Source organism: Gavialis gangeticus, unplaced genomic scaffold, assembly GCF_001723915.1.
Source record: "Gavialis gangeticus isolate Ggan-Ray unplaced genomic scaffold, GavGan_comp1, whole genome shotgun sequence".
NCBI classification, from domain to species: Eukaryota; Metazoa; Chordata; order Crocodylia; family Gavialidae; genus Gavialis; species Gavialis gangeticus.
This window is the reverse complement of record NW_017729031.1, coordinates 34,491,207-34,505,722: the sequence shown is the minus strand read 5'-3', so window position 1 is coordinate 34,505,722 and position 14,516 is coordinate 34,491,207. Positions and strand designations below refer to the sequence as shown.

At 45.2% G+C, this 14,516-nt stretch overlaps 1 protein-coding gene across 2 annotated transcripts in view; it reads left to right on the top strand.

Annotated features, from left to right (window-relative positions):
- GLI2 (GLI family zinc finger 2) overlaps nucleotides 1-14,516 on the top strand; it is a 325,860-nt gene that overhangs the window by 456 nt on the left and 310,888 nt on the right. The gene's annotated exons all lie outside the window — the stretch shown is intronic.

Here is a 14,516-nt window from a genome sequence, read left to right as displayed (position 1 = left end):
GGGGGGGGGGCATGCAAAGATGTGCCCCCTGGACTCTATGGAGCAAGTGGAGGATGGGACTCGTGGGCACCTCTTCTACAGCGGGGTGCGCACCCCTCTGTAGTGGCCATCGCTCCTCTGTGCGGTGTCCAGGCAGCAAGTGGGTGCTCTGGACCGGCCCCCGGGGCCCTCCGGCTCCATCCCGCCCGCCTCGGTGCACAAACCTTAGAGTTTGATAAAGGAATCGGTGGAGATAGAGGCAGCAGTTATAAGTCTTCCCCCTCCTTTTTTAAAATGTTTTAACCCCCCGCCTTTTCTGCAGTTGAGGCTCTTGGGATGCACAAGAATTTGAAAGTCAACGTTTTGCTAGCATGCCGCATGAAATAGCATTTAAACAAATATTGTATTGGCATGCACGGAGGAGCTGGTGCCAAAAAAATAAAGTAAATAAACTGTGAAATCCAAAATATACAGCGGGTGGAATAGGCTGATTTGTTAGACGACTCACTGATTGGATCTGTTTGTTCTAGCTACCTTCCTGTGCCTTTTCTTTTTTTAAGTTCTCCAACTAATTTGCTGAAATTTGCTAGGGGAGAAAGGGTGGTTGTTTCTCTTTTGCATTCACCTGGAGAAGGAGCTTCTGCTAAATGACCACTTTTGCTGCTTGAGACTGAAATGCCTGGTAATTACGGTGTACGGCACATTTGCTTGGGTGAATTAGTTTGGTTCAACTTCTCTGCTGTGTGGCTATGGCACTTTGCATTTTCGCTGGAGCGCCAGGCACCTTTGACACCTGTCAAGCATTTGCATGTACCAGAGAGTGGCACGGTGAAGGTAACAGCACAGCTGATGTGATTGTAAACGGGCAGTAATATCAGTATGCTTTTTTTCCCCCTTGTAAAGAACTTTTTTGAAACTTGCTAGCTAATAAAAACATGGCCTGGTCCCGGGCCCTGAAAGTACACGGCCAAGTAAAGTAGAACTACTGGTTTTAATCTAAGGCTCCTGTCTATCCACTCCTGCGCTGTGTAAAAGAGCTAATCTTTAAAGCAAGGTGAAGTCAGCTTCACTTGATCTTGAATGTTGTTATTGCCGAAAGTATGCGACTTTGAAGTGCCCAAAAATGCAACTGCTGTTCTTCAAAGAAAAAAACAGATCTTGAAGCCTGCTTCCAACTGCCTTCTGAGTATTTTTTTCCCCAGCATGTCAAAGCTGATGCATGCAGACATACAAATATTGTTTATGGTAGGTCATTTATTTGAGAAAAATAATTAGCTCCTAATTAGCTCCGGTCCAAATTCTTCTCTCGTTGGCTGCGGTGTCAGTCTGGAGGAACTTTATTGAAGTCACTCCAGCTTCTAAAAGAAAACAGAACGCGATCCGATGCACCGAGTACACAACAGCCTCGATTTCTACCAGGCCACTTGAAATACAGGAATAATATTTGGATAGTTGTTTGTTTTTTTTTCTTTTGCCATGAAATTATATAAATGACCAGGTTTTGGTTGTTTTTTTAAAAAACTCAGATTTGAAAACAAATTGAAGCTTTTATAGCTAAGGACAGGTTTTGCTTCCCTTAAACCTTGGGCCAGCTCTTTCCCTTCTAGTGCCAGGTTGCAGTCACCCCTAGAAGAAAAGGACCGCTCGAGGATGAGTTCAGAGGTATTATGGACACCATTATTTTTGGATGACGCAAGAAGCCTTATTCCCCCCCACCCCTGGATGCGAATATTTTGTTTCGGTTGACTCTGGAAAGCAGCTTTCCCAAACTTTGGCTGGGTCGCAGGCAGTGGTAGAGCATTTTACTAGTAACACAAAGATCACCTCAATCCCAAAAGCGAAGCAGAAACCCAGTGAACTGCCCCCCTCTGCTTTTGGTGGCTTACTGTAAGCCAGTTGTTTGCTCGGCAGTCTGAAAGGTACACAAATACTTCATGCTTTTTGTGCTCTGAGAAGTGCTCTGTTCACAGTGAAGTTTCCAGTGCAGATTAGCGGAGCCTGGATTCAGGACGCGGTCCCCGAAATCTATATGTATTTGTGCAGCAAACACCTATCTATTGCCCCATCACAAAGAGCCCACTTAATCTGACCGAGGATTTCGAGGCAGCAAGTTTTTCAAAGAGGCTACTTAGGAACATTAGATGTGACTATAGTATCAAACTAATTAGTTGCCACTCCATTTCTATGCAGCTTCCAGGGCTTCATAGAAATGTGATATTTGCACTTCACCCTCGCTGCTGGGACATTCAGTTTGGGCAGCTTGTCCTATTGTCCACCCGGCTCCCGATGGGAACGGTTTCCACAGCGTTGCTTGAGAAATGGGCTCTGTACCTGTGTTAAGTCATTTAAAGAACAGCTGCATTTGCACCGCAGGCAGAGCAGGACCGAAGACCTGGCAGTTGCCAAATTTGGTCGCGTTCCCTAAAAAAAAGGGAATATGAAGTCGTTCTGCATAAAACAACAGTGGCACAAATGATGTTTCGTGCAAGAGGGCATTGCATTGGGGGGTTCAAGAAACACACGTTATATTATATAATGGGCAGGGGGGGGAAAGAGGGAGCTCCTGAGTTGGTAAAGAGCAGAAATATGTTTTCCTTTCAGAAATGTAGTGAGAAATTCTGTCTGTGATGTATGGACCATGGGAAGTTAAATCCTGTCGGCTAAACTCGATGACTGGAAGGACAAATTATTTGGGCCATGATTTATTGGCTGCCCATTTGAGACATCTAGGGCCCATTTGAGACCTCAGAAGTTCAGAGCAACAGGAATTTTGGTAGGAGTTGTGGTTGCTTAGCATCAGAGAAAGTCTGGCCTCGGTGCCTGAAGGTGGACACCCAAAATGAATGGAAATTTTTTGGAATAGTTGCCTTGGTGCTTGATGCAAAGCCAGTTGTCATCAGTGGGAGCCTTTATCCTGACATCATTGGGCTTTGGATGCTTCAAAAGCATTAGCTGATGGGAAATACTTTTTCTTGCTTCAAATTTGTTTGAGACCGACTGTCACCTCTGAGTAGATTATTCTAATTTTTTTGTTCCGACTATTCCTACACATTGTGCTCTTAGATGCCAGGATTTATTATTTTATTTCCTTCTAAATGCTCTTTCTCATCTGAAGGGAGTTTAGCAGCTTTTTCCCCAATTCAAAATTTTTTTTTCCTCTTTATGTGTCTGCTGGAGAGGAAAAAAACCCAACCCCACATTAATTTTGTGGAATGCTGAGAGTGAGCTCTAAGCTGTCTTTGACATTTTGGTTTAACTTGAATAGGTTAATTTTTTTTTTTTTATAAAGAAAACAAGTTGGTGGGAAGTGTGTTTTAACTGCGAGTACCCGATTTCAGCCATTAGCATAAGAAAAAAAGTTTTAGTGCATTTACTATTGTATTGAATGAAGAGTTCCAACAGTCAGGGAAAAGAAAGTGAAAGGCTGTAAAGAAATGATGGTCTATTCAGATTATTCAGCAGCCCAGAGCTCTGGTCATCTGCCTCTGAAATCTGTGATCGGGATATCACTTTTATCTTCCTGTGCCTTTCTTTTGCCTTTTTCACACGTTCACTTTTGTCAAGGTTTATTGATCACGTTTTCTTCTCTGCAAATCTGTGGAAAATTTAATGAACCAAAAACAACAGTAAAATAAAAGGAACTTTTTATTCATTAGCACCCGATGGAATCCCCCCCCCCCATTAGCCACCGCCCCTTTGCCTGGCATGTGTGCTGGGGTCAGTCCTTACAGTAGATACAGTTGTGATGGCCACACTAGTAATTCTGCTCCAGGGAAGTTTGTTGAACGCGCGCGACCGAGTAGCGAGTCCAGTTGTGGCACTTCTCTCACTCTCTCGTTCTCCTTTTGATTCAATGGCCCTTCTGATATTCAGATTTTGCACTGGGGTGCTTGCCGAGCTCAGTATGATAACGCACGTATTCTGGAAAGTATTTACCTCGGGTAGAAGAAAACATGTTTGCTGCCCGGTAATTAAGCCAAATGGAAATGATCCCAGATTACTAGTCGTTATTTACAACCCTGATTGTTTTGGTGCCGTGATCCCTGCTCATTACACATCTCCTTTACTGCGGTGCTGCCCCGGAGCGTTTTGTGATGCAAATGTTTTTGTTAAGTTACAAATAGTTTCTGTATCTAGACCATCTCAGGTGACATAGTTAAGTCTCTTCTTTTCTCCCAGCTGAGCTTAAAAAGCTGTAATTAAATGTGGCTTCCAGCATGATTAAGTCTTGCTGGCATTTTCCATGGATTGATTTACTTGAACTATGGCTATTTTTGATCCCGCCATTGAAAAGATTTTTTTTTTCTGAAGAACATACTTTTTCCAGCAGTTCCTTTTGTTTCTGCAGCTTGTTCAGGGAAACGTGAAATGGAGGTTCACATTAGTCGGAGATCCATTGAACTCCTCTTTTGCTAGTCTGAATGCAACACTATTATGTCTCCAAGCATGGATGTGCACAACTTTCTCTTTTTCATTTTTTTTGCACAACTTTCCCTACAAAGTTCTGCAAAATGGTTCAAAACATTTCAGCGACTTTGGGCCAGCGGTATTTCAAAGGCGCAGGCAAATCGCCAACATAGGGCAGAGGTATCTGGATATCTTACAGTTTACGCTACCCTTTTTGATATTGCATATGTAGGGGCTTTGTGATGCTGCGCACTGCCACGGTTGCATGAACTGGAGTAGTGCAGTTGCTGGAACTGGGGTTGGAAATTTTGACCTGGTCCATTCGAGGGATTTTTTGACCTGCTGAGGGAATGCCATTAAGTAAGACTGGCCTCCTGTCCTGTTTATAGAGAGAGACTCCCTTCTTGTGTGAGACAGGACATTTGAAGGGCTGCAGGCCTCTGCCCTCCATGCAAGCAGCAAGTGAACCGGGTGAAACCCCTTTGGAGTAACCAGTCTTTACCCTGACGCTGCTCTCTGAGCTGCGAGCTGCAGAGTATAAACTGCTTTAATGTCAGTGGAATATAAATACCATTTCCAGAAGGCAGGGCACCGCTTCATGGAAGCAAACAGAGCGGGGAAAACGGCTCCCAGCGTGATGGTGTCAGTCTGCACTTTGTAAGGAGTGACATCAGGACTTTGGATGCGCAGGGCTTGAATGCGAAATAAAACTTCTGTCCAGCTCATAGAGCAGGTACATTGCATCGCAGCTGAATGGGTGACCGGAAAGTAGTCCAGCAGCTCCAAACTGCTCAGCTCTTCAGTGATGTAAACCAGTTGGATGCACTTACTATTGTTCCTTGAAAAAAACCCTTTTAAATCGCCCCTCGCTTTTTGTCAACAACTGGGAAAGAACTATCCTTAGCTAAAATGAGTATGATCTTCCCTGCTTCATATTGACCTGTAGAGTCTGACTAGAGGCCCCTTTATCAGCCCTTCTTAAAAGAAAGATCTGTTGATTACTGTGGTGTTAAAAGAGCATCAGTGCCGAAGACCAAGATAGTTCCTTTTCAGAGCGGTCCTTAGCAATGCCTCTTTGTGTGGTGGACAATGCAATAAGTCAGACAGGACTTTTTGAGCCACATCTATAAGGAACTGTAAGGGCCACTGAAGTACACTTGTGTTAAGTTGAATTGATTGAAATTTAATGGCTGTTAGTGGCTATGAATGGTAATGGTTTTCTAGGGTATCTTCACCATGCTTGACATTAATAACTAGAGTGTGCGTATGTGTGAAGCCAGCGTGTTACTCATTTTTAAAGATGCTTTCTCCCACCCCTCTTCCCCATAATTTAGTTGTTTGGATGCTCTAAAAAAAAATAAAAATCTCAGGCCTCAAAAAGCACGTACATCTTGTCAACATAATTTTGTGCTCGTGATTTTTATTTTTTCCAATTCCAGCATAAATCAGGCTATAATATAGCAAGAATGATGAATTTGTTTTACATGCCATCATGAATTAATGGTATGCAAATAGAAGCTTTACAGGTGCCATGATTTACTTAATAATTTCAAGTTCTAATATTTAAGCTCATTCATTATGTTTGAGTTTAAAAAAAAATACAAGTGCATATTTTTTAAACATGAAATGTGAGATTTGTGGGCATTTGCTGTGTAAGCACATCTTGATAGCCAGGAGAGAATCAATCAGTGTTTGCATTCGGCATATTATTCTTCTAGGTGCTACGGAGACATTTCAAAGAGAATAATCAAATATTTGTGGGAGAGGAAGGTGGTGGTGAAGGAAAGAAGACTTTAAAGAATTCAAAGTAGCAGACAACTGCAAAAACCAAAGTTGCTTTGGGTTTCCAAAAAGCAGTGCTGTACAAGGGTGTGGTACGATGCAAAGTGGCCTTTATTTCACTCTTAAATTCACGCTGAGCGCCGTTCTGGCGGACAGCAATCTCTAACCATGTGTTCAGGACGGTTTGAAGAATCAGCAAGAGCTTCAGGCATCGTGGGTCAGAGGTGAATGTGGATGTGATCGCTGGGTTTTCAGTCTTTGATATCATTTTTAGCGCGTTTCCCAAAGGCTAAGGACAAGGGAGAGGAAGGCTGACACATAAATACATCTTGAATCTCTGAAGATAAGAATAGATTTTGACTTTATTCTTCAAAAAATTGAGGTCACGCTGGTCTGATAACAGACTGAAAGCCCATCACTCAATTTTTTTTCAAATAAACAGACCGCAGGAACTTATGTTTGATACATTGTGCATGTTCAGTTAGTGACAATATATTTAGGTTTTGAAGTTTTGTGGCAAGGGGTCAAGGTTTACAGTAATGTCTGCTCTTTACTGGCCAAGCACTACAAATTCTGTTGAATATGCCGAAGAAAACTCCATTTAACAAATATGTTTGGAAACTTTTCAGAGCAGTCCCGAGTCGCCCATGTTGTTATCTGTGTGTCTTGTAGCCTTCAGTAGGCTCTGGCCCTTGTTCAGTTCATGTCCACGCAGTAGACTGTAGACAGCAAGACTGAACCAAACATGATAATTTGAAAGGCTATTTATGTTGTTTTGTGGCTGGGAGGTATTTAGCCTGATGCTCCTCTCTGTATAAGACTTGGTGGGTTTTGTAACCGGTTGTCAGCATAGAGATGAATGTCCCACAATGTGTGCACCGTGATGGAGCTAAACATGTTGCTTTGACAACCGTGCCTTTGGTATTTCCTGACTAGTGCTAGCTACAGAAACTTTAACAGAGCCATATTCCATGTTTCCATCAAAATGAAAACGTTTTGCAAAATCAGGTCAGTTTTGCCAGGATTTCAAAATTTGTTATGGGTCATATCACTCAAAATTGTCTACCCTCCCTTTTCGTTTTCTGGTAACACGTGGCATTCTGCAGAAGGAAGGATGTCCAAAGGCATCGCTTTCCTTTGGTCTCCCTCAGGGTATGTGTGCGCTGCAGGCTGCAATGCAGCAACGTACTTAAGCTACCTTAATTCAGATTAACTTGTGGAGTGGTTGCAGTGTAGCTGCAGTAGCTCAGAGCTCAGTATGGACTTCTTAGCAGATTATATTAACTCATCCTGAGCTCCATGCTTTTGCAGCAAGACTGCTTCCAGGACCTGAGCTAGCTTCTTTAACGCTAGCCCGGGCATCTCTGCATTACAGACTACAATGTCAACTGAACTCTATAGTTAGGCTGGGGACAGAAGTTACACATAAATCGGTTTAAGTGATCAGAAACTGGTTTAAACCTGTAACACAACAGAAGCTCAGTGCACATAAGCCAGTTTCAAAATGGCTGCAACTGGTTTAAGATAAACCTGGTTGAATGTAGTATCAGACTTAACTGATTTGGGTTAAACCGGTTTATGCAATGTCTGTCCCAGACCCCTTCTTGGTTTTAGTTAAATCAGCATCCCCTAGCAACCCAGCATGCTTTTCAGTCCTGGGCTGGGTTGTGCTGTCTAGCTGGAGCAGTGAGGGGGCTGGATGGGGATGCAGCCCAGTTTGCAGGAGGGGGGCTACCCCCTCCAGACAAACCCCAGCTGGGGAATGGGGCCAGGGAGGGGTTTAAACACCCCTTCCCCCACTCAAACCTACTGCTGGCTGCCACTGTGCACTATGAATCCCAGAGGCACCTGGAAGCAGGAAGAGGAAGTGATGAGCAACCCTGCAGAGTCCTGTTACAGTGAGTCTGGACTGCAAATCCCAGAGACCCCAGGGGCAGCAGGAAGTGGAAGCAAACACGAAGCCAGAGAGCTGTGCTCTAGCCCTCAGCTTCTGGCCTGAGCCGCTGCAGGCACATGGCTGCGTTTCCTAAGTCAAAGGTAAATGTCTGTTCACCTCTGTTTCAATTTAATTTCTGCAGCTTAGACTAACCTGCAAAGACCAAATCGATTCAACCTCAGGCTTTTTGACTGTCTGTACTTAGCCTTAAGGAGTAAGTGAGCATCTGCAACGTGCATTGTTTGCCCAGTCTGAGACTTGTGCGTTCCAAAAATCATATTTAACAGAGGGAGGTCTGACCGGGGTGCAGGATTGAATGGATCTGGTGGCTGCAATCCCCAGGGTTCCCTTGTTTTCAGATATACAGACCGAGGGGCCATTATTGCAGAAGCCAGTATCTGTCTTCCATCCACTGAAGGCAGGATAAACATCAGTTCTGCGTAGTTTACCGTAGACGGACCCTTTGGATGAGACTCAAGGTCCCACGTGAATGCTACATGTCCGTGATGCTGCTTGACAGAACAGGGGTTCTCCCCCACTTTTTTCTTGGTTTTTTTTTTCCTTCCTTTCCTGACTTGTGTGTTGTGTTTGATGGGCTAGCACTCTTCGCCCTAGAGGTGACTGCAGTTTAGTGGCCCTGTAATGGATACAGGGCCATTTTCTCTTGCTACACATTGTTAGTTGTGAAGATGAAGGCTGTGTTTCCTATTAGCTGAACGGCATACCTTCTGGGTGTACTAAATCACCCATCCCTGAGCACGCATGTGTAACTTACTGTGTAGGCTGGAGTGCCGCATCATTGGTGCAGAAGTTCAAACAAAGTGCAGTGCTGCAGGTGGTGTTTTATAGGCGGATTGCTTTAAATGTCACACCTCTCCCTAACTTTACGTCTACACTATTTCACCATCTCATGTGAGCTAATGGACTTTCGGCAGCGTGTGCTTCTCCCTCTTTCCCTGGAGGTTACACATTTCTGGTCACCCTTGAGCATGAGTTTTAAGGTCGTCGGTGGCATTTTTAGGTCACCAAACTGCAGAGTGCCCTGTCTTGTAGCTCTGTAATGAAATGACTAATTAGTTCTTATATCGCCGCAGTTATCTTATCTTGTTCTCCGTGCCTGGTTGGGCTCTGGAGGAGGGAGAAGCTCAGTGGGAAGAAACGTTTGCGACTGATTTTGTTTGAAACCAAGCTCGATTTTGGGGGAACCAGCTCTATACCTATACGTCATTTTGTCCATGGATCTCAAAGCATTGGCTTTGCTCTTTTATCGTGTGCAAACATAGCACTCATGTAGTTATAGCCTTTATAAGAGTGCGAAGAGAAGGGTTCAAAACCCTTCAGCGTACAATAGTTTTTCTTCTGTTGTATAGCGGATCGTTGCTGTAGGGCTCTTACTGCAAGGGCAAAGGTGCATGGTAATGAAGCTGCCCCTTTAATGCCTGCATAACTAGGCATCCTGGACAATGCAAATCTCCGCATATATCAAAGCTATATTAACCTGCTTTATTTTTCACTTTCCTCAGGTGTTGATGGCATCTGCTTGTGACAGCTGCTTTATGATAAAGCGTCAGATCGACATGCGTTTGGAGACACCAGCGCTGTGGGTTCGTACTTGCAGACTGCTGTATCCAAATACTCTTCTTTAATTGTCTTATTAAGCAGGGAATTAAGCTCTGTGCTTTGACTGTTTTGGTGCCAGTGGTTCTTACTGCTGGCTTTTGGCATGGCACTGTTTTGTTTTTTTTTAAAGCGCCGGGATCATTTTAATGACGTGAAATGGAGCCAGAGCAGAGTCTGAGAACGAGGACTGATTGAACATACAGTACATAAGCTCAGATTTTATGCCCTTCCCTTTGCAAGATGGTGTGGGGCTTTCAGATCAAATGCTTGTGATGATTTCAGAAATAAGAAGCAGAAATCCTTACTGCTGCCAGACCACAGGCTCCTTAGTGCCAGACTTACAGACGAGCTTCGCATGTTATTGTACGTTTGGAAAGCATACCATGTGTTGTTATTTAGCCGCCCCCCCCAGCTATACCGTCTCCTCCCCAGCCAATCTAACAGATTAGCTTTAAAGAAATCAACTCTTTTCTTACTTCACTTCCGCGCAGTAGTGGGATCATGGCGAAGCGGTGCCCCTTCATACCCATCGCCCCCTGCAAAGCTGCCTGCCCATTTAAGGGCTTAAACATGCAGAAGAGAGCTGAACCTGCCCGAATATGACAGCGCTTCTTCTGCTTTAAATCGGGCTCAGTTGATGTTGATGTTTAAGATCAATTGTGATGTGAAGATCAAGAGATTGCTGTATGACTAAACACATTTAAAACTTTTTTCCTGGGCGGTGTCATATGCTTCAGGGTCTTTTTTTTTTCTTTTCTTTTTAACTGGATCTGTTTGTAACCTGAGAGACAGCTTTCCATTAGAAGGGTTTTATTCCTGGAATCTTATTTTTACCCAGCCTCTTCTACCTCCCTTGGATGATTTTTCCACCCCACACCCAGTCTCATGAAAAGAACAGACCGGGCTTGCTAGCTAGCGCGAGCGGAGACCGCTGGCATCCCAAGAAAAAACACCCACTTTATTGTTTACAAGGTCAGGAAAAATAAATTGAAAGCAAACACACAAATTCATGTGGAACTGGTGAGTCCCTCCTGCTGCGAGAGCTGTTCCAAAGCATTCTTTAAAATAACATCCCATCCATCTTGCATTAGTTGCAGCCAGGCACAGCCTTTTCCCTGGGGGCCAAGCTCTCTTAGGTGTTGTAGACCACAGGTTGGACTCCCCTCACCCAGTCTAGCACTGGGGGGGTGGTCTGGCCCAACAGGGGAGCCACAGCAGCCCAAGGGTTGAGCCGTATGGGGCCTCTCCTCGTGGCCTCGGACTCACGGCCTGTGTCCGGTGCAAGAGGAGGTGGTCCTACTGCTCCGCAGTAAGTTAGATCTGCCTGCATAGGGCCAATTTCTACTGGAAAGCCGTTCCAATTCCTGCAAAAGGCGGGCACAAAGGTGGTCTAAGTGCTCTCTGGAGGTGCAGCACAGGATCTTACCCTGGTTTATTGACAGCTTTCCAATAGACCTTGAAGCAATAGATTGCCCTGTGTTTTGTATCTCTCTCCAGGAGCGCTCCTTTGCTTTCAGCTGCAACCTAGGGACAAGCAGAGACTATGAGATGAAGGCTCATGGCAGGGCAGAAGTCGGCTTTCCCACAGTTGTCTCCCCTGCCTTTGTCATCCATGTATTTATGCACCAAAAAGGTGGTGCTTTTGAAACACCGTTGTTTTACAGCAGGGCACGTGGGGTGGAGCAGGGATTGCAATTCAAATAGCATCTTCGTTGGCGGGAGGAAAAATGGGGTCTATAAAGTAATAAGGCCAAGTTTGCACAGCCAGAACTTGATGGCGCACCCTAGATGTGAAGAGCACCTTTTCCCCCTTTCCCAGTTCCCCTGCCACAGGATGGTTATTATACAGACTGCCATGCCCCGCTGTGCCCATGCACTTTGAGAGCTTGTATGCTAGCCTGGGCTCTCTTTTACCAAGCGTGGCAAGTTGTGTCCCATTTTCCCATGATTTGTGATGTGGAGAGATGGACCCTAGGAACCAGACTTAGGGTCCCCACATGTATTGAACTCAAAACCTTAATCAGCTGAGTCCAGATGTCTAGATTTGGAAGAACGGAGCCCAGTGTGCATCTTGGACTTCCTTGGAGGAGTGAATTATTTCTTAACTTCTTCGTAAAGATGGACCTGAATAGAGGGCTTTATTACACCCGGGTGTAATTACAACACACTATTTACAACCCTGGTCTTGTACTGGCAGTGGGCTTGTTTGATAACATGCCACTTAGGAAATAAGGTTGCTGGAAATGCATTTGGTGTCATGCCATTCAACTGGGTACTCAACGGGAGCTGGCATGGGACCGAATGATAAGGCTCAAAGTGTTAAAGGGGAAAGCTAGTACAAACTGGCAGTGTCTGTGAAAAGCTAGTATATTTGCTGGGGCAAGGAAGGAGTCACCCAAGCCATGTCTCAGACAGGGCAGCGTAACTCAGCTTGTCTCATCTGAAGTCCCATGCACAGATCAAGTCCCGCGATTGCGATGATGGTGCGGTTTCTCGCAAGCCACCAGCAATTAGAGGCGATGTGCCGTGCACACATCAAGAAGGGAGCTCGTGTCCCAGCGACAGACATCTCCTGACGATTCGAACCAATCCTGTGACATGAATTCTTAAAGGCTTTTATTGCAGCTTACTTGCTTCTACCCTGGTATTAGACACATCTCATGTAACAGAACTGGTGGCGGTAGTGTATAGCCTGATAAATCTGGCAGCCGCCACCGGGTTCGAGAGCTGAGCTTTCCCTCGCTGTGACAGTAATTATGTGGCTGCTTGCAATGGTAGGGCACTGGCCTTGATGGCCTGGGTGGTCCCTTCCAGGTTTTTTTTTGTTGCTATGTTTCCTGTGAAGGATTTTAAAAACTTTTTGATCCCAGAGCTGAAGTTAGCATCACTCGGTGCTGTGGGCTAGCTCACATGGCTGGGTCCATTTGTGCGTGGGCACGCACGTGGGACGGCCATCCAGGACACGCTTCGTTTTGTCCTATTGGGTGACAAGGTGCCAGCTATTCGTAGTGAAAGCTGTGTTCAAGTCTCTCCATAAAGTATTCTCTCCTATTGACTTTCATACGCCGTCTTCCTTTCTCCGGAAAACTTTTGGGAAAGTTGTAGCAAGACAACTTAGAGGAAACCCAGAGCTAGTTCTCAGATGCTTGGGATTTTAGCAATGCAAGCATGGGCCAGAAACTATACTTTTGGGATTGGTTGATTATCTTCAGGTAATGAGTAAGGACGATGTATTGGGGAGCTAGCATTAGCGCTGTCACAGGTCTTTGAGACCCTAGACCAAGGGGCGCTGTTGAGAGGTTCTGGTGGAAGTGAGTCTGATTGTTTCTTTGAGATTTCTTGGACCAGTGGTTCATCACCTTTTTGGACTCGAGGCATCCCTTCATATCTTTTGTGAATTGAGTTGCACCCAATTTAATAATAAAAACTAATGCATGTATTACAGTTCTTATCTCCTTGCAGGGGGGTGGGCTGTGGGGGTCTGGAATCAGGGACAAGCCTGAGCCTGTATGTATCTGCTTATCTCCTTTTGCCTTGTGGTGCCCTCTAAAGCAGGGGTGGGCAAAATGCAGCTCACGGGCTGGATGAGGCCCGCCAGGCCATTCTGTCCGGCTCACAGGGTCCCTAAAAAATTTAGAAAATTAATATTTTATCTGCCCCCGGCTGCCTGTCATGCAGCCCTCGATAGCTTGCCAAAATTCATTAAGCGGCCCTCCGCCTGAAATAATTGCCCACCCCTGCTCTAAGGGCTAGGGTGGGACTCCAGGGTGCTGGGGGATCCTGGTTGGAAATGACTGTCTTAGAGGAAGGTCTTCAGTGTACGAGTGGCACAAAGCTCTACTTCGCTGTCTTGCCTGGTGTGGTTGAGACAGTTGAATGCATGCCCGAATCTCTCTTGTGTGCTTGGAGCTTGCAAGAGCATAGAATAAGGTAGCTTGCATGCCATGGGAAAAAATCTCAAATATAATATCCAGTTGCCCAGTGGCTGCTCTTTGTAGCAGGTTCATAGTGGAAGGGTCTAGGTAGATATTTGCCTGCTCTTGGAAGCGGAGGTAGCAGCTGTGACCCAGACCACTCTCTTCCACTTTTGTCTGATTATTTCCTTCTCATGTGGTCTTTTCCTTAGTTATTTGTGCCTGTCACTTTGTGACTAGCCTACGCTAATGTGCTAGACCTAGAACTATTCCTCGAATCCATCCAGAGTCTAATTGTAGGGTAGACTGTGCTCGTCTGCTTAACCAACAGCGTCACATAAAAAGTGCAGTATGCAAGTGTACTTCCGTGTGCGCTTTCTGCTCATAAGCATCTAGAGATAATTAACTGTATTGCATCTAAACAAGAAGTCTTTCAGTGCTGTAGGACTTTATCTCTGGTATCTCTTTCCTCTGATGTAGTGCTACCACCACTGGGCTCAGTGGAGATCCTCAACCTGAATGTCTGTGGTTAAAAAGGAGGAAGCTGTGGGTTAGGTTTTTCCCACTGGGATTTTGTGACTTTGAACTTGCTTCCTCCTACCATCCCTTTATCCGACCAAGCTCAAATTTCATAGTTTCATAGTTTCTAGGGTCGGAAGGGACCTGAGCAGATCATCTAGTCCGAACCCCCACCATGTCAGGAAAGAGTGCTGGGGTCAAACGACCCCAGTAAGGTGGTCATCCAACCTCCTCTTAAAAACCCCCAGGGTGGGGGTTTTTAACCACTTCACTTGGAAGCTGGTTGCAGACCCTAGCCGCCCTGACCGTGAAGTAGCACCTCCTGATGTCCAACTTAAACCTTCCCTCTGCCAGCTTGT